Raw genomic sequence first — 14,068 nt, 5'->3', positions numbered from 1 at the left:
GGTCTGCTCTTTGAGTTGTTCCTCTCCATCTGGGGAGCTGTTGGCTCCACATTGAGACTTAGTCGGTGGCCTTGCTAGATCTCCTTGGGTCTAACGCCTGCTCGTTTGTCTTTAGATTGAGGTGGCTGTGTCCATTCTTCCGCTTGTCTTGGGGTTCCTTTCGGTTCCCTTACTTCAGATCTGCCGTTGCTTGGGCTTCAGGTCTTGGGGGTGACAGTGGACCTTCTTTTGTAGAGGTTCTGTGCCTCACCCCCTTTAAGATATGTGAGTAGGCTTGGCGGCCTAGATTGCTTGGCGATGGTCCTCTTCTTGGAGGTTGGGCCATCTCTGTCTTGGGCCACTTTTTTTTTTACAGATAGTGTTTTCTCCGTGTCTGCTAGGGATGGCAGCGTGTTACTGGTCTCAGATATTTCTTCTGAGTTTGCTGCTTGCAATTTTCTGTTGCTCAGTCTCTGAGTTCTGACGTTTTGAGGACTTTGTCTTCAGCTGTCTTTTCGGTGCTGTTGCACGATGTTTGGGAGATGCTTCTTCTCCTGCGGATGCCCGGTTGCTCCTTGTGGGTTGGGTGTCGTCTCCCCTTGTTCTCGGGATCCATTCAGGTCTCTGTGGACTTGTCCTTCCTTTGAGGGTTTTTTTTTTCTTAATGGATTTTGCTGTACCTTTGGGTATCCCTTGGTTTACTCTTCTCCTCTCCTTTTTGGGGGATTTTTTGTACTGTACTAGTATGGGGACCTACTGTAGGGCGATGGTTCTCCTTGAGGAGTGTTGGCTCGGTGAGTCTGCTTGCGGTCTCTAGTTCGGCCTTCGGACTAACTGCGGGTTAGTGTCCTTGGGGTCTTTTGCCCAGCTCCGAAGAAGCAGGGTTTGGTTGGGTTATGGTTCTTGTTCCGGCCTGGTGCCCTCCGAATGGGCCGCCTATTGTACCCTCCCATCTTTGCATTCAGTGTCCTCTATAGCTTGGGTATTATTTTCCCAAAAGTAATGAATGCAGCTGTGGATTCTTTCCATTTATGAAGAAAAACTTAAATTATGCTTACCTGATAATTTTCTTTTCTTCAGATGGAAACAGTCCACAGCTCCCCACCCATATTTTTTCTGTGGGGCGTCTCTTAGTTTTTATTCTTCTGGTTCCTTTGACCCTGGTTGTTCCTTGACAAAATGACTGGGGGATGAGGGAAGTGGGAGGAGTATTTAAGCCTTTGACTGGGGTTTCTTTGCCACCTCCTGGTGGCCAGGTTCTTATTTCCCAAAAGTAATGAATGCAGCTGTGGGCTCTTTCCATCTGAAGAAAAGAAAATTATCAGGTAAGCATAATTTAAGTTTTTTCTTCGTTCTTTTGGTATGCTTTGTTGAATGAGCAGCAATGCTCTGCTGGTTGCTGACTGAACACATGGTTCAGCCAATGACAATTGATATGCTGTATATATATATATATATATATATATATATATATATATATGCATCCACCAATGAGCAGCTAGTACCTAGGTTCTTTGCTGCTCCTCAGCTTTCCTAGATAAACCTTTCCACAAAGGATAACAAGAGAAGGAAGCAAACTAAATAATAGAAGTAAATTGGAAAGTTGTTTAAAGTTGTATTCTCTATCTGAATCATGAAAGGAAAAATGTGGGTTTCATGTCCCTTTAATTTATGTTCCTAATAGCCCAGAGTATTTTCATATACACTGTTTGCATGTGCATGCCTTTTTGGGTAGCTATAGAATTATGAATGTTATCCATAGCAATCTACCATGTATATATGCACTTATGTTATTCTTTTGCAAGATGTACCGAGTCCACAAATTCATCCTAACTTGTGGGATATTGTCCTTCCTGACAGGAAGTAGCAAAGAGAGCACCACAGCAGAGCTGTCTATATAGCTCCCCCCTTAACGCCAACCCCCAGTCATTCTCTTTGCTGGCTCTAAGCAGGAAGAGTAAAGAGAAGAGGTGTTAAACTGTTAGTTTTATTTTATCTTCAATCAAGTGTTTGTTATTTTTAAATGGTACCAGTGTTGTACTATTTACTCTCAGGCAGGACATAGATGAAGATTTCTGCCTGGAGGATGATGATCTTAGCATTTGTAACTAAGGTCCACTGCTGTTACCACATGAGCTGAGGGGTACAGGAAAACTTCAGTGTGAGGAACGGTTTCTTGCTATACAGCAATATTTTCTGCAGAGACTGTGTTAACTCAGAAAGGCTGACAGTGTCCCCATTAGGGGAAGGGTAAGCAGTAATCCTAGTGTTATCAGAGGTTTTTACTAGCTTGCATAAAGGGTTAATTTTTTGTGGTCACTCAGTTTGTTATGTGAATTTGGGACAAACGTTTTGTGTCTGGGAGTTTTCTGTTTTATGGGACATTTGCTTGAGGGTTCTTTGGGGTTGTTTATAACCCACATGGCTTTCAGGCAGGGTTTGTTAGTTTTGTGTAGGACCCAGCAACATCGAGTGAGGTGGGCGGGGCCTACATTTGCAAGCAGCAAGCAACTTCTCCTGAGGTCCTGAGAGTCTTCTGAGGGACTAATTGAAGCTTTAAACCCCATATTATCGCTTCCTAAGGGCAGGTAGGGCCACAGCAGACCTGTGGCAAGGTGCTTTAGGGGGTTTTAACCAGTTTTAGACACTTATCAATACGTTTTTTTCATTTGGGGGTCTATTGCTTTTTTACTTGTGGTGCAATCCTTCTAAAGCTTAGTGGGTACACTGTTAAAATTTCGGCATTTTTGAAGCAATTTTAACCTGTTTTGCAGTTTGTCTATGCCTTTTTTTCTCTTAAAGGTACAGTACTGTTTTTGCAAATTCTGTTTTTTTCATTAAATAAAGTGTTTTCCAAGCTTGCTTGCTTCATTACTAGCCTGTTAAACATGTCTGACACTGAGGAAACTCATTGTTCAATTTGTTTAGAAGTCATTGTGGAACCCCTCTAAGAATGTGTCCCAATTGTACTGATATGTCTATAAATTGCAAACAGCATATTTTGACTTATAAGAATCTGGCATTAAATGATTCTTAGACAGAAGTAAATCAGGTTTCGCCATCTAGTTCTCCCCAAGTGTCACAACCAGTTACGCCCGCACAAGCGACGCCAAGTACTTCTAGTGCGTCTAATTCTTTCACCTTGCAAGATATGGCTTCAGTTATGAATACTACCCTCACAGAGGTTTTATCTAAACTGCCAGGGTTGCAAGGGCAGCGCAGTAGCTCTGGGTTAAGAACAAATGCTGAGCCTTCTGACGCTTTAATAGCTGTATCCGATATTCCCTCACAATGTTCTGAGGGAGAGAGGATTTGCTGTCTGAGGGAGAGATTTCTGATTCAGGAAAGATGTTCCCTCAGACAGATTCAGATATGATGGCATTTAAATTTAAGCTAGAGCACCTCCGTTTATTGCTCAGGGAGGTGTTAGCTACTCTGGATGATTATGACCCTATTGTCGTTCCAGAGAAATTGTGTAAAATGGACAAATATTTAGAGGTTCCTGTTTACACTGATGTTTTTCCGGTCCCTAAGAGGATTTCGGACATTGTTACTAAGGAGTGGGATAGACCAGGTATTCCGTCGCTCCCCCTCCTGTTTTTAAGAAAATGTTCCCCATTTCTGACACCATAAAGGACTCATGGAAGACGGTCCCTAAGGTGGAGGGAGCTATTTCTACTCTGGCTAAGTGTACAACTATACCTATTGAAGACAGTTGTACTTTCATTGATCCTATGGATAAAAAGTTAGAGGGTCTCCTAAAGAAAATTTTTGTTCATCAGGATTTTCTTCTTCAACCTATAGTGTGCATTGTTCCGGTAACCACTTGTTATGGGGTAATATGAACCGGTCCTAGAGGAGTCCTCTAACACCACTGCAGCTGCTTTTTGGTTTGAGGCTCTAGAAGAGGCTCTTCAGATGGGGACCCCACTAGATGATATTTTGGACAGAATTAAGGCCCTTAAGTTGGCTAATTCTTTTATTACAGATGCCGCTTTTCATTTTGCTAAGTTAGTGGCAAAGAATTCAAGTTTCTCCATTTTAGCGCAAAGAGCGTTATGGCTTAAGTCCTGGTCAGCTGATGTGTCATCTAAATCTAAGCTTTTGACCATCCCTTTCAAAGGTAAGACCCTATTTGGGCCTGCACTGAAAGAGATAATTTCAGACATCACTGGAGGGAAGGGTCATGCCCTCCCTCAAGATAAGTCAAATAAGACAAGGACCAAACAAAATAATTTTCGTTCCTTTCGAAACTTCAAGGGTGGTCCCGCTTCCTCTTCCCCTGCTGCAAAGAGAGGAACTTTGCTCAATCCAAGCCAACTTGGAGACCTAACCAGGCTTGGAACAAGGGTAAACAGGCCAAAAAGCCTGCTGCTACCACTAAGACAACATGAAGGGGTAGCTCCCGATCTGGAACCGGATCAAGTAGGGGGCAGACTTTCTCTCTTTGCTCAGGCCTGGGCAAGAGACGTTCAGGACTCCTGGGCCGTAGAAATTGTAACCCAGGGGTATCTCGTAGATTTCAAAGATTCTCCTCCAAGGGGGAGGTTCCATCTTTCTCAATTGTCTGTAAATCAGACAAAAAGAGAGGCGTACTTATGCTGTGTAGAAGACCTTTTTACCATGGGAGTGATCTGCCCAGTTCCGAAAACAGAACAGGGGCAAGGTTTCTACTCCAATCTGTTTGTGGTTCCCAAAAAAGAGGGAACCTTCAGACCAATTCTAGATCTCAAGATCCTAAACCAATTCCTAAGATTTCCATCCTTCAAGATGGAGACCATTCGGACTATTTTACCAATGATCCAGGAGGGTCAATATATGACTACCGTGGATCTAAAGGATGCGTATCTACACATTCCTATCCACAAAGATCATCACCAGTTCCTCAGGTTTGCCTTTCTGGACAGGCATTACCAGTTTGTGGCTCTTCTCTTCGGGTTGGCCACGGCGCCAAGAATCTTCACAAAGGTGCTAGGGTCCCTTCTGGCGGTCCTAAGGCACAGGGGCATAGCAGTGGTGCCTTATCTAGACGACATCTTAATTCAAGCGTCGACTTTCCAACTTGCCAAGTCTCACACGGACTTAGTGTTGGCCTTTCTAAGATCTCATGGGTGGAAGGTGAACGTGAAAAAGAGTTCTCTTATTCCTCTCAAAAGAGTTCCATTCCTGGGAACTCTGATAGATTCGGTGGACATGAAAATATTTATGACGGAGGTCAGGAAATCAAAGATTTTAACCACCTGCCGAGTTCTTCATTCCATTCCTCGGCCGTCAGTGGCTCAGTGTATGGAGGTAATCGGACTTATGGTAGCGGCAATGGACATAGTTACGTTTGCTCGCTTGCATCTTTGACCACTGCAACTATGCATGCTCAAACAGTGGAATGGGGATTATGCAGATTTATCTCCTCGGATAAATCTGGATCAAGAGACCAGAGACTCTCTTCTTTGGTGGTTGTCACAGGATCACCTGTCCAGGGGAATGTGTTTCCGCAGGCCAGCGTGGGTTAGTGTGACGATGGACGCCAGCCTACTGAGCTGGGGTGCAGTCTGGAATTCCCTGAAAGCACAGGGTTTGTGGACTCAGGAGGAGGCCCTCCTACCGATAAATATTCTGGAATTAAGAACGATATTCAATGCTCTTCAGGCGTGGCCTCAGCTGGCTTTGGCCAGTTTAATCAGGTTTCAGTCGGACAACATCACGATTGTAGCTTATATCAATCATCAGGGGGGGACAAGGAGTTCCTTGGCGATGATAGAAGTTTCCAGGATAATCCGATGGGCAGAGACTCACTTTTGCCATCTATCAGCGATCTATATCCCAGGGGTGGAGAATTGGGAGGCAGATTTTCTAAGTTGTCAGACTTTTCATCCGGGGGAGTGGGAGCTCCATCCGGAGGTGTTTGCTCAACTGGTTCAGCTATGGGGCACACCAGAATTGGATCTGATGGCGTCTCGTCAGAACGCCAAACTTCCTCATTACGGATCCAGGTCAAGGGATCCTCAGGCAGTACTGATAGATGCTCTAGCAGTACCCTGGTCGTTCAACCTGGCTTATGTGTTTCCACCATTCCCTCTCCTTCCGCGTCTGATTGCCAGAATCAAACAGGAGAGAGCTTTGGTGATTTTGATAGCGCCTGCGTGGCCACGCAGGACTTGGTATGCAGACCTGGTGGACATGTCATCTCTGCCACCATGGACTCTGCCACTGAGACGGGACCTTTTGATTCAAGGTCCATTCAAGCATCCAAATCTAATTTCTCTGCAACTGACTGCTTGGAGATTGAACGCTTGATTTTTTCAAAGCAGGGTTTCTCTGAGTCGGTCATAGATACCTTGATTCAGGCTCGAAAGCCTGTCACCAGGAAGATCTATCATAGGATATGGCGTAAATATCTTTTTTGGTGTGAATCCAAAGGCTACTCATGGAGTAAGATCAGGATTCCTAGGATTTTGGAGAAAGGATTGTCCGCTAGTTCCTTAAAGGGACAGATATATGCTTTGTCTATTCTGTTGCACAAGCGTCTGCCAGATGTCCCAGAGGTTCGGGCTTTTTGTCAGGCTTTAGTTAGAATTAAGCCTGTGTTTAAACCTGTTGCTCTGCCATGGAGTCTCAATTTAGTTCTTAAAGTTCTTCAGGGGGTTCCGTTTGAACCCATGCATTCCATAGATATTAAGCTTCTATCTTGGAAAGTTCTGTTTCTAGTTGCTATCTCTTCAGCTCGAAGAGTTTCTGAACTATCTGCATTACAATGTGACTCGCCTTATCTTGTTTTCCATGCTGATAAGGTGGTTTTGCGTACCAAACCTGGGTTCCTCCCTAAGGTTGTTTCTAACAGGAATATCAATCAGAAAATTGTTCTTCCTTCTCTGTGTCCTAATCCTTCTTCTAAGAAGGACCATCTGTTGCACAACTTGGACGTGGTTCGTGCCTTGAAGTTTTATTTGCAGGCAAACAAAGATTTTCGCCAATCATCTTCTTTATTTGTTGTCTATGCTGAAAAGCGTAGAGGTTAAAAGGCTATGGCTACCTCTCTTTCCTTTTGGCTGAAAAGCATCATCCATTTGGCTTATGAGACTGCTGGACAGCAGCCTCCTGATAGAATTACAGCTCACTCCACTAGAGCGGTGGCTTCCACATGGGCTTTTAAAAATGATGCTTCTGTTGAACAGATTTGTAAGGCTGTGACTTGGTCTTCGCTTCATACCTTTTCCAAATTTTCCAAATTTGATACTTTTGCTTCTTCGGAGGCTATTTTTGTGAGAAAGGTTTTGCAAGCAGTGGTGCCTTCCGTTTAGGTTCCTGTCTTGTCCCTCCCTTCATCCGTGTCCTAAAGCTTTGGTATTGGTATCCCACATGTTAGGATGAATCCGTGGACTCGGTACATCTTGCAAAAGAAAACAGAATTTATGCTTACCCGATAAATTTCTTTCTTTTGCGATGTACCGAGTCCACGGCCCGCCCTGTCTATTCAAGACAGATAGTATTTTTTATGTAAACTTCAGTCACCTCTGCACCTTATAGTTTCTCCTTTTCTTCCTTGGCCTTCGGTCGAATGACTGGGGGGTGGAGTTAAGGGGGGAGCTATATAGACAGCTCTGCTGTGGTGCTCTCTTTGCTACTTCCTGTCAGGAAGGACAATATCCCACAAGTTAGGATGAATCCGTGGACTCGGTACATCGCAAAAGAAAGAAATTTATCAGGTAAGCATAAATTCTGTTTTTTATGCATGATTTTCTGGGCAATTGCAGGAGCATGGATATGAAGCTATTAATGAATTACTATCTCTCTGATCGATATTTTTCAATGTGTTTAACTGCATATATATCGAAGCCTTAATCATGCATTCTATCGTATATATGTTTTGATTCATAATCATCATTTGTTTAATTGAAGTTACATTGATATATTGATTTACTCATTATTAGAGTTATACTAACTGATTTTTGTTTAACATTAATGAGTAGGAACAGCCTGGGGCTAAATGTTGTTATTACATCACTTTTTTAACCAATGACTTGGTTTGTTTGTCTTTTTAAATGTGCGGAAGCCGATACATCACCAATCACTTGGTTTATTTTTGTCTTTTAAAATGTGCAGAAGCCGATGCATTGTTATGTCTATGAGTATGGTGAGACTACTTTTTTCTTTAACCTGTTACTGTGGGTTTCTGCCTATCGATTTTAATGGATCTTTAAATAAAGGTTTTTTTATCTTCACCCTTGGAATGCTGATTTTTATTTATATCTTTAATGTTGACATGTATAATTATTGGACATGACAGCACAAATGATCACATGTGGGAGATATTTCCTGACCACCAGCAGGAAGCAAATCACCTCTATATTCCAGACGTTTGCTCCACCCCATTTCCCAGCAATCCCCCTTCCATCATGGCTTATGTGAAGTTTTAAAGTTAACAACATTTATAGGGGTTCTCTATCCAATCTGAGAGACAATTTCCCCCTCAAAAGTGCCTCATGGATATAGGGATCAACAGGAGTTCAGCAAGGAAGTGAGTGATCTTCTGCCATTAAAATGTGTATTTTTCCCCCAGTCTCCTGGTCTAAGGTGTGCTGCTTTTTGAAAATACTTGGAACTGTGCTTACATTTCCTCAGATAAGCCTCTTTAATCACCCACATTGCAAGCTCAATTAATTCTGCATGAGCCGGTGACCACCTTAGTATAGTCTTTTGGCATTTTAAACAGTGAACATGATAACCACCAGGATCCACTAGAGACTTCACATTGGTGAATGTCCCTTCATTTGCGCAGGCTCTTCCCTCACATGCCACCAACAGACTCATGCTGTAGAAAAGCTTTACAAGTGCCCTCTCTGTGGCTAATACTTTACCCAGCTGTAATTTTTTCACAGCCGCAAACCTACACACTCTGGAGAGAAAACTTATTTGTGTCCTCAGTGAGGACTGATGTTTTCTGATTCATCCAGCTTCCGAAGGCACCAGGGGGCACGTCTCAGTGTCAAGCCTTATCACTGCGATAAGTGCGATAAGCCTGTTCATCAACCAGAAGACCTGGCTGTTCAGCAACATACTGTATCTACACAGGTAAATGATCCTTTCTCTGCCCAGGCCTCAACAAGACGGTTATGGCATAATGGGACCTGAAACATGTGGCAAAGACTTTGCTGAGCTCATTGTTAAGTAAACACAAATGCTTGCACAGTGGAAGACAATCTTTCAAGTATGAGGAATGTGGCAAAAGCTTTGTGGTATCTTCCAGCTTAAGAAATGACCATGTTAAACAAGTTCTTTGCTATGTGTGTAATTTACAAAACTGTTCTGATTAGCAAAATTGTTTGAAAAAATAGATGTTGTTTCTTTCATGTTATTGGCAAGAGTCCATGAGCTAGTGACGTATGGGATATACATTCCTACCAGGAGGGGCAAAGTTTCCCAAACCTTAAAATGCCTATAAATACACCCCTCACCACACCCACAATTCAGTTTTACAAACTTTGCCTCCCATGGAGGTGGTGAAGTAAGTTTGTGCTAGATTTCTACATTGATATGCGCTTCGCAGCAGGCTGAAGCCCGGTTTTCCTCTCAGAGTGCAGTGAATGTCAGAGGGATGTGAAGGGAGTATTGCCTATTGAATACCATGGTCTTCCTCTAGGGGTTTCTATTTCATAGGTTCTCTGTTATTGGTCGTAGAGATTTCTTCTCCTCCCTCCCTTTTCAGATCGACAATATACTCTTATATACCATTACCTCTACTGATTCTCGTTTCAATACTGGTTTGGCTATCTACTTTATGTAGATGAGTGTCTTTGGGTAAGTAAGTCTTATTTTTATTTATGACACTCTCAGCTATGGTTTGGCACTTTATATGTAAAATTCTAAATATATGTTTTATACTATATTTGCCATGATTCAGGTCAATCAGTTTATTTTCCTTCCTTCAGACTGTCAGTTTTTATTTTTTGGGATAATGCATATGAATAAATATTTTTCTTACCTAAAATTTTCCTTGACTTTTTTCCTCTAAATTGCGGGCCTTTAGGCTCGCGGATGCTATTTCTACTCTTATTCCTACGGCAGATAGTACTTCTTTTAAGGATCCTTTAGATAGGAAGCTCGAATCATTTCTAAGGAAGTCTTATTTATGTTCAGGTAATCTTCTTAGGCCTGCTATTTCTTTGGCTGATGTTGCTGCAGCTTCCATTTTCTGGTTGGAGGTTTTAGCACAACAAGTGTCGGACCATGATGCTTATAGCATTGTTAAACTTCTTTGCTAATAACTTTGTGATGCCATTTTTTATATCATTAGGATTGATGTCAGGTATATGTCTTTAGCTATTTTAGCTAGAAGAGCTTTATGGATTAAATCTTGGAATGCAGATATGACTTCTAAGTCAACGTTGCTTTTTCTTTCTTTCCAAGGTAATAAGTTATTTGGTTCTCAGTTGGATTCTATAATTTCAACTGTCACTGGGGGGAAAGGAGCTTTTTTGCCTCAGGATGAAAAATCTAAGGGTAAATATAGGGCTGCTAATCGTTTTTGTTCCTTTCGGCAGAATAAGGAACAGAAGCCTGACCCTTCCCCTAAAGGAACGGTCTCCGTTTGGAAACCTTCTCCAGTCTGGAATAAATCCAAGCCTTTTAGGAAATCAAAACCAGCTCCCAAGTCCGCATGAAGGTGCGGCCCTCATTCCAGCACAGCTGGTAGGGGGCAGGTTACGATTTTTCAAAGATGTTTTAATCAGTTTGATTCAAAATCATTGGATTCAGAACATTGTTTCTCAAGGGTACAGAATAGGTTTCAAGATAAGACCGCCTGTGAGAAGATTCTTTCTCTCACGCATTCCAGTAAACCCAGTAAAGGCTCAGGCTTTTCTGAAATGTGTTTCAGACCTGGAGTCAGATGGGGTAATTGTGCTAGTTCTGGAACGGGGTCTGGGGTTTTATTCAAATCTGTTCATTGTACCGAAGAAAGAGAATTCTTTCAGACCAGTTCTGGATCTAAAAATATTGAATCGTTATGTAAGGATACCAACATTCAAAATGATGACTATAAGGACTATTCTGCCTTTTTTTCAGCAAGGGCATTATATGTCCACAATAGACTTACAGGATGCATATCTTCATATTCCTATTCATCCGGATCACTATCAGTTCCTGAGATTCTCTTTTCTAGACAAGCATTACCAATTTGTTGCTCTTCCTTTTGGCCTAGCAACAGCTCCAAGGATCTTTTCAAAGGTTCTTGGTGCCCTTCTCTCTGTAATCAGAGAGCAGGGTATTGCGGTATTTCCTTATTTGGACAATATCTTGGTACTTGCTCAGTCTTTACATTCTCGTGTTGTTTCTTCAAAGACATGGTTGGAGGATCAATTTACCAAAGAGTTCCTTGATTCCTCAGACAAGGGTAACCTTTTTGGGTTTCCAAATAGATTCAGTATCCATGACTTTGTCTCTAACAGACAAGAGACGTCTGAAATTGGTTTCAGCTTGCGAAACCTTCAGTCTCAATCATTCCCTTCGGTAGCTTTGTGCATGGAAATTTTAGGTCTCATGACTGCAGCATCGGACGCGATCCCCTTTGCTCGTTTTCACATGAGACCTCTCCAGCTTTGTATGCTGAACCAATGGTGCAGGGATTATACAAAGATATCACAATTAATATCCTTAAATCCCAATCTTCGTTTTTCTCTGACTTGGTGGTTGGATCACCATCGTTTAGTTCAAGGGGCCTCATTTGTTCGTCCAACCTGGACTGTGATCACAACAGATGCAAGTCTTTCAGGTTGGGGAGCTGTATGGGGATCTCTGACAGCGCAGGGGGTTTGGGAATCTCAGGAGGCGAGATTATCAATCAACATTTTGGAACTCTGTGCGATTTTCAGAGCTCTTCAGTTCTGGCCTCTTCTGAAGAGAGAATCGTTTATTTGTTTTCAGACAGACAATGTCACAACCGTGGCGTATGTCAATCATCAAGGTGGGACTCGCAGTCCTCAGGCTATGAAGGAAGTATCTCGGATACTTGTATGGGCGGAATCCAGCTCCTGTCTAATCTCTGCGGTTCACATCCCAGGTATAGACAATTGGGAAGCGGATTATCTCAGTCGCCAGACGTTACATCCGGGCGAATGATCTCTTCATCCAGAGGTATTTCTTCAGATTGTTCAGATATGGGGACTTCCAGAAATAGATCTGATGGCTTCTCATCTAAACAAGAAACTTCCCAGGTATCTGTCCAGATCCAGGGATCCTCAGTCGGAAGCGATGGATGCGTTGTCACTTCCTTGGAATTATCAACCGGCTTATATCTTTCCGCCTCTAGTTCTTCTTCCAAAAGTGATTTCCAAAATCATAATGGAACGTTCGTTTGTGCTGCTGGTGGCTCCAGCATGGCCACACAGGTTTTGGTATGCGGATCTTGTTCGGATGGCCAGTTGCCAACCTTGGGCACTTCCGTTAAGGCCAGACCTTCTATCTCAAGGCCCATTTTTCCATCAGGATCTCAAATCATTAAATTTGAAGGTATGGAAATTGAACGCTTAATACTTAGTCATAGAGGTTTCTCTGACTCAGTGATTAATACTATGTTACAGGCTCGTAAATCTGTGTCTAGAAAGATTTATTACAGAGTTTGGAAGACTTACATTTCTTGGTGTTCTTCTCATAAATTCTCTTGGCATCCTTTTAGAATTCCTAGAATTTTACAGTTTCTTCAGGATGGTTTGGATAAAGGTTTGTCTGCAAGTTCCTTGAAAGGACAAATCTCTGCTCTTTCTGTTCTGTTTCACAGAAAAATTGCTAATCTTCCTGATATTCATTGTTTTGTACAGGCTTTGGTTCGTATCAAGCCTGTCATTAAGTCAATCTCTCCTCCTTGGAGTCTTAATTTGGTTTTGAGGGCTTTACAGGCTCCTCCGTTTGAGCCTATGCATTCTCTTCACATTAAATTACTTTCTTGGAAAGTCTTGTTCCTTTTGGCTATCTCTTCTGCTAAAAGAGTTTCTGAGTTATCTGCTCTTTCTTGTGAGTCTCCTTTTCTGATTTTTCATCAGGATAAGGCGGTTTTGCAGACTTCATTTAAATTTGTACCTAAAGTTGTGAATTCTAACAACATTAGTAGAGAAATTGTTGTCCCTTCATTGTGTCCTAATCCTAAGAATTCTCTGGAGAGATCTTTACATTCTTTGGATGTAGTAAGAGCTTTGAAATATTATGTTGAAGCTACTAAAGATTTCAGAAAGACTTCTAGTCTATTTGTTATCTTTTCTGGTTCTAGGAAAGGTCAGAAGGCTTCTGCCATTTCTTTGGCATCTTGGTTAAAGCTTTTGATTCATCATGCTTATGTGGAGTCGGGTAAATCCCCGCCTCAAAGGATTACGGCTCATTCTACTAGGTCAGTTTCTACTTCCTGGGCTTTTAAGAATGAAGCTTCTGTTGATTAGATTTGCAAAGCAGCAACCTGGTCGTCTTTGCATACTTTTACTAAATTCTACCATTTTGATTTTTTTTCTTCTTCAGAAGCAGTTTTTGGTAGAAAAGTACTTCAGGCAGCTGTTTCAGTTTGATTCTTCTGCTTATAATTTCAGTTTTTTTCATTATAAAGATTAAAACTTTTTGATTTGGGTTGTGGATTGTTTTTTCAGCGGAATAGGCTGTCTTTATTTTATCCCTCCCTCTCTAGTGACTCTTGCGGGGAAGTTCCACATCTTGGGTATCTGCTATCCCATACGTCACCAGCTCATGGACTCTTGCCAATTACATGAAAGAAAACATAATTTACGTAAGAACTTACCTGATAAATTCATTTCTTTCATATTGGCAAGAGTCCATGAGGCCCACCCTTTTTTGTGGTGGTTATGATTTTTTTGTATAAAGCACAATTATTCCAATTCCTTGTTTGATTCTTCGCTCCTTTCTTATCACCCCACTTCTTTGCTATTCATTAAACTGATTTGTGGGTGTGGTGAGGGGTGTATTTATAGGCATTTTAAGGTTTGGGAAACTTTGCCCCTCCTGGTAGGAATGTATATCCCATACGTCACTAGCTCATGGACTCTTTCCAATATGAAAGAAATGAATTTATCAGGTAAGTTCTTACATAAATTAT

The 14,068-nt window shown here is 42.0% G+C and overlaps 1 protein-coding gene across 1 annotated transcript in view; it reads left to right on the top strand.

Moving 5' to 3' along the window:
* RAD50 (RAD50 double strand break repair protein) overlaps positions 1 to 14,068 on the top strand; it is a 917,823-nt gene that overhangs the window by 778,572 nt on the left and 125,183 nt on the right. The window lies entirely within an intron of this gene.

This window comes from Bombina bombina, chromosome 6 (genome assembly GCF_027579735.1).
Source record: "Bombina bombina isolate aBomBom1 chromosome 6, aBomBom1.pri, whole genome shotgun sequence".
In the NCBI taxonomy this organism is placed as follows: Eukaryota; Metazoa; Chordata; class Amphibia; order Anura; family Bombinatoridae; genus Bombina; species Bombina bombina.
Note: the sequence above shows the minus strand (reverse complement) of the source record. Positions and strands in the feature narration are given on the sequence as shown.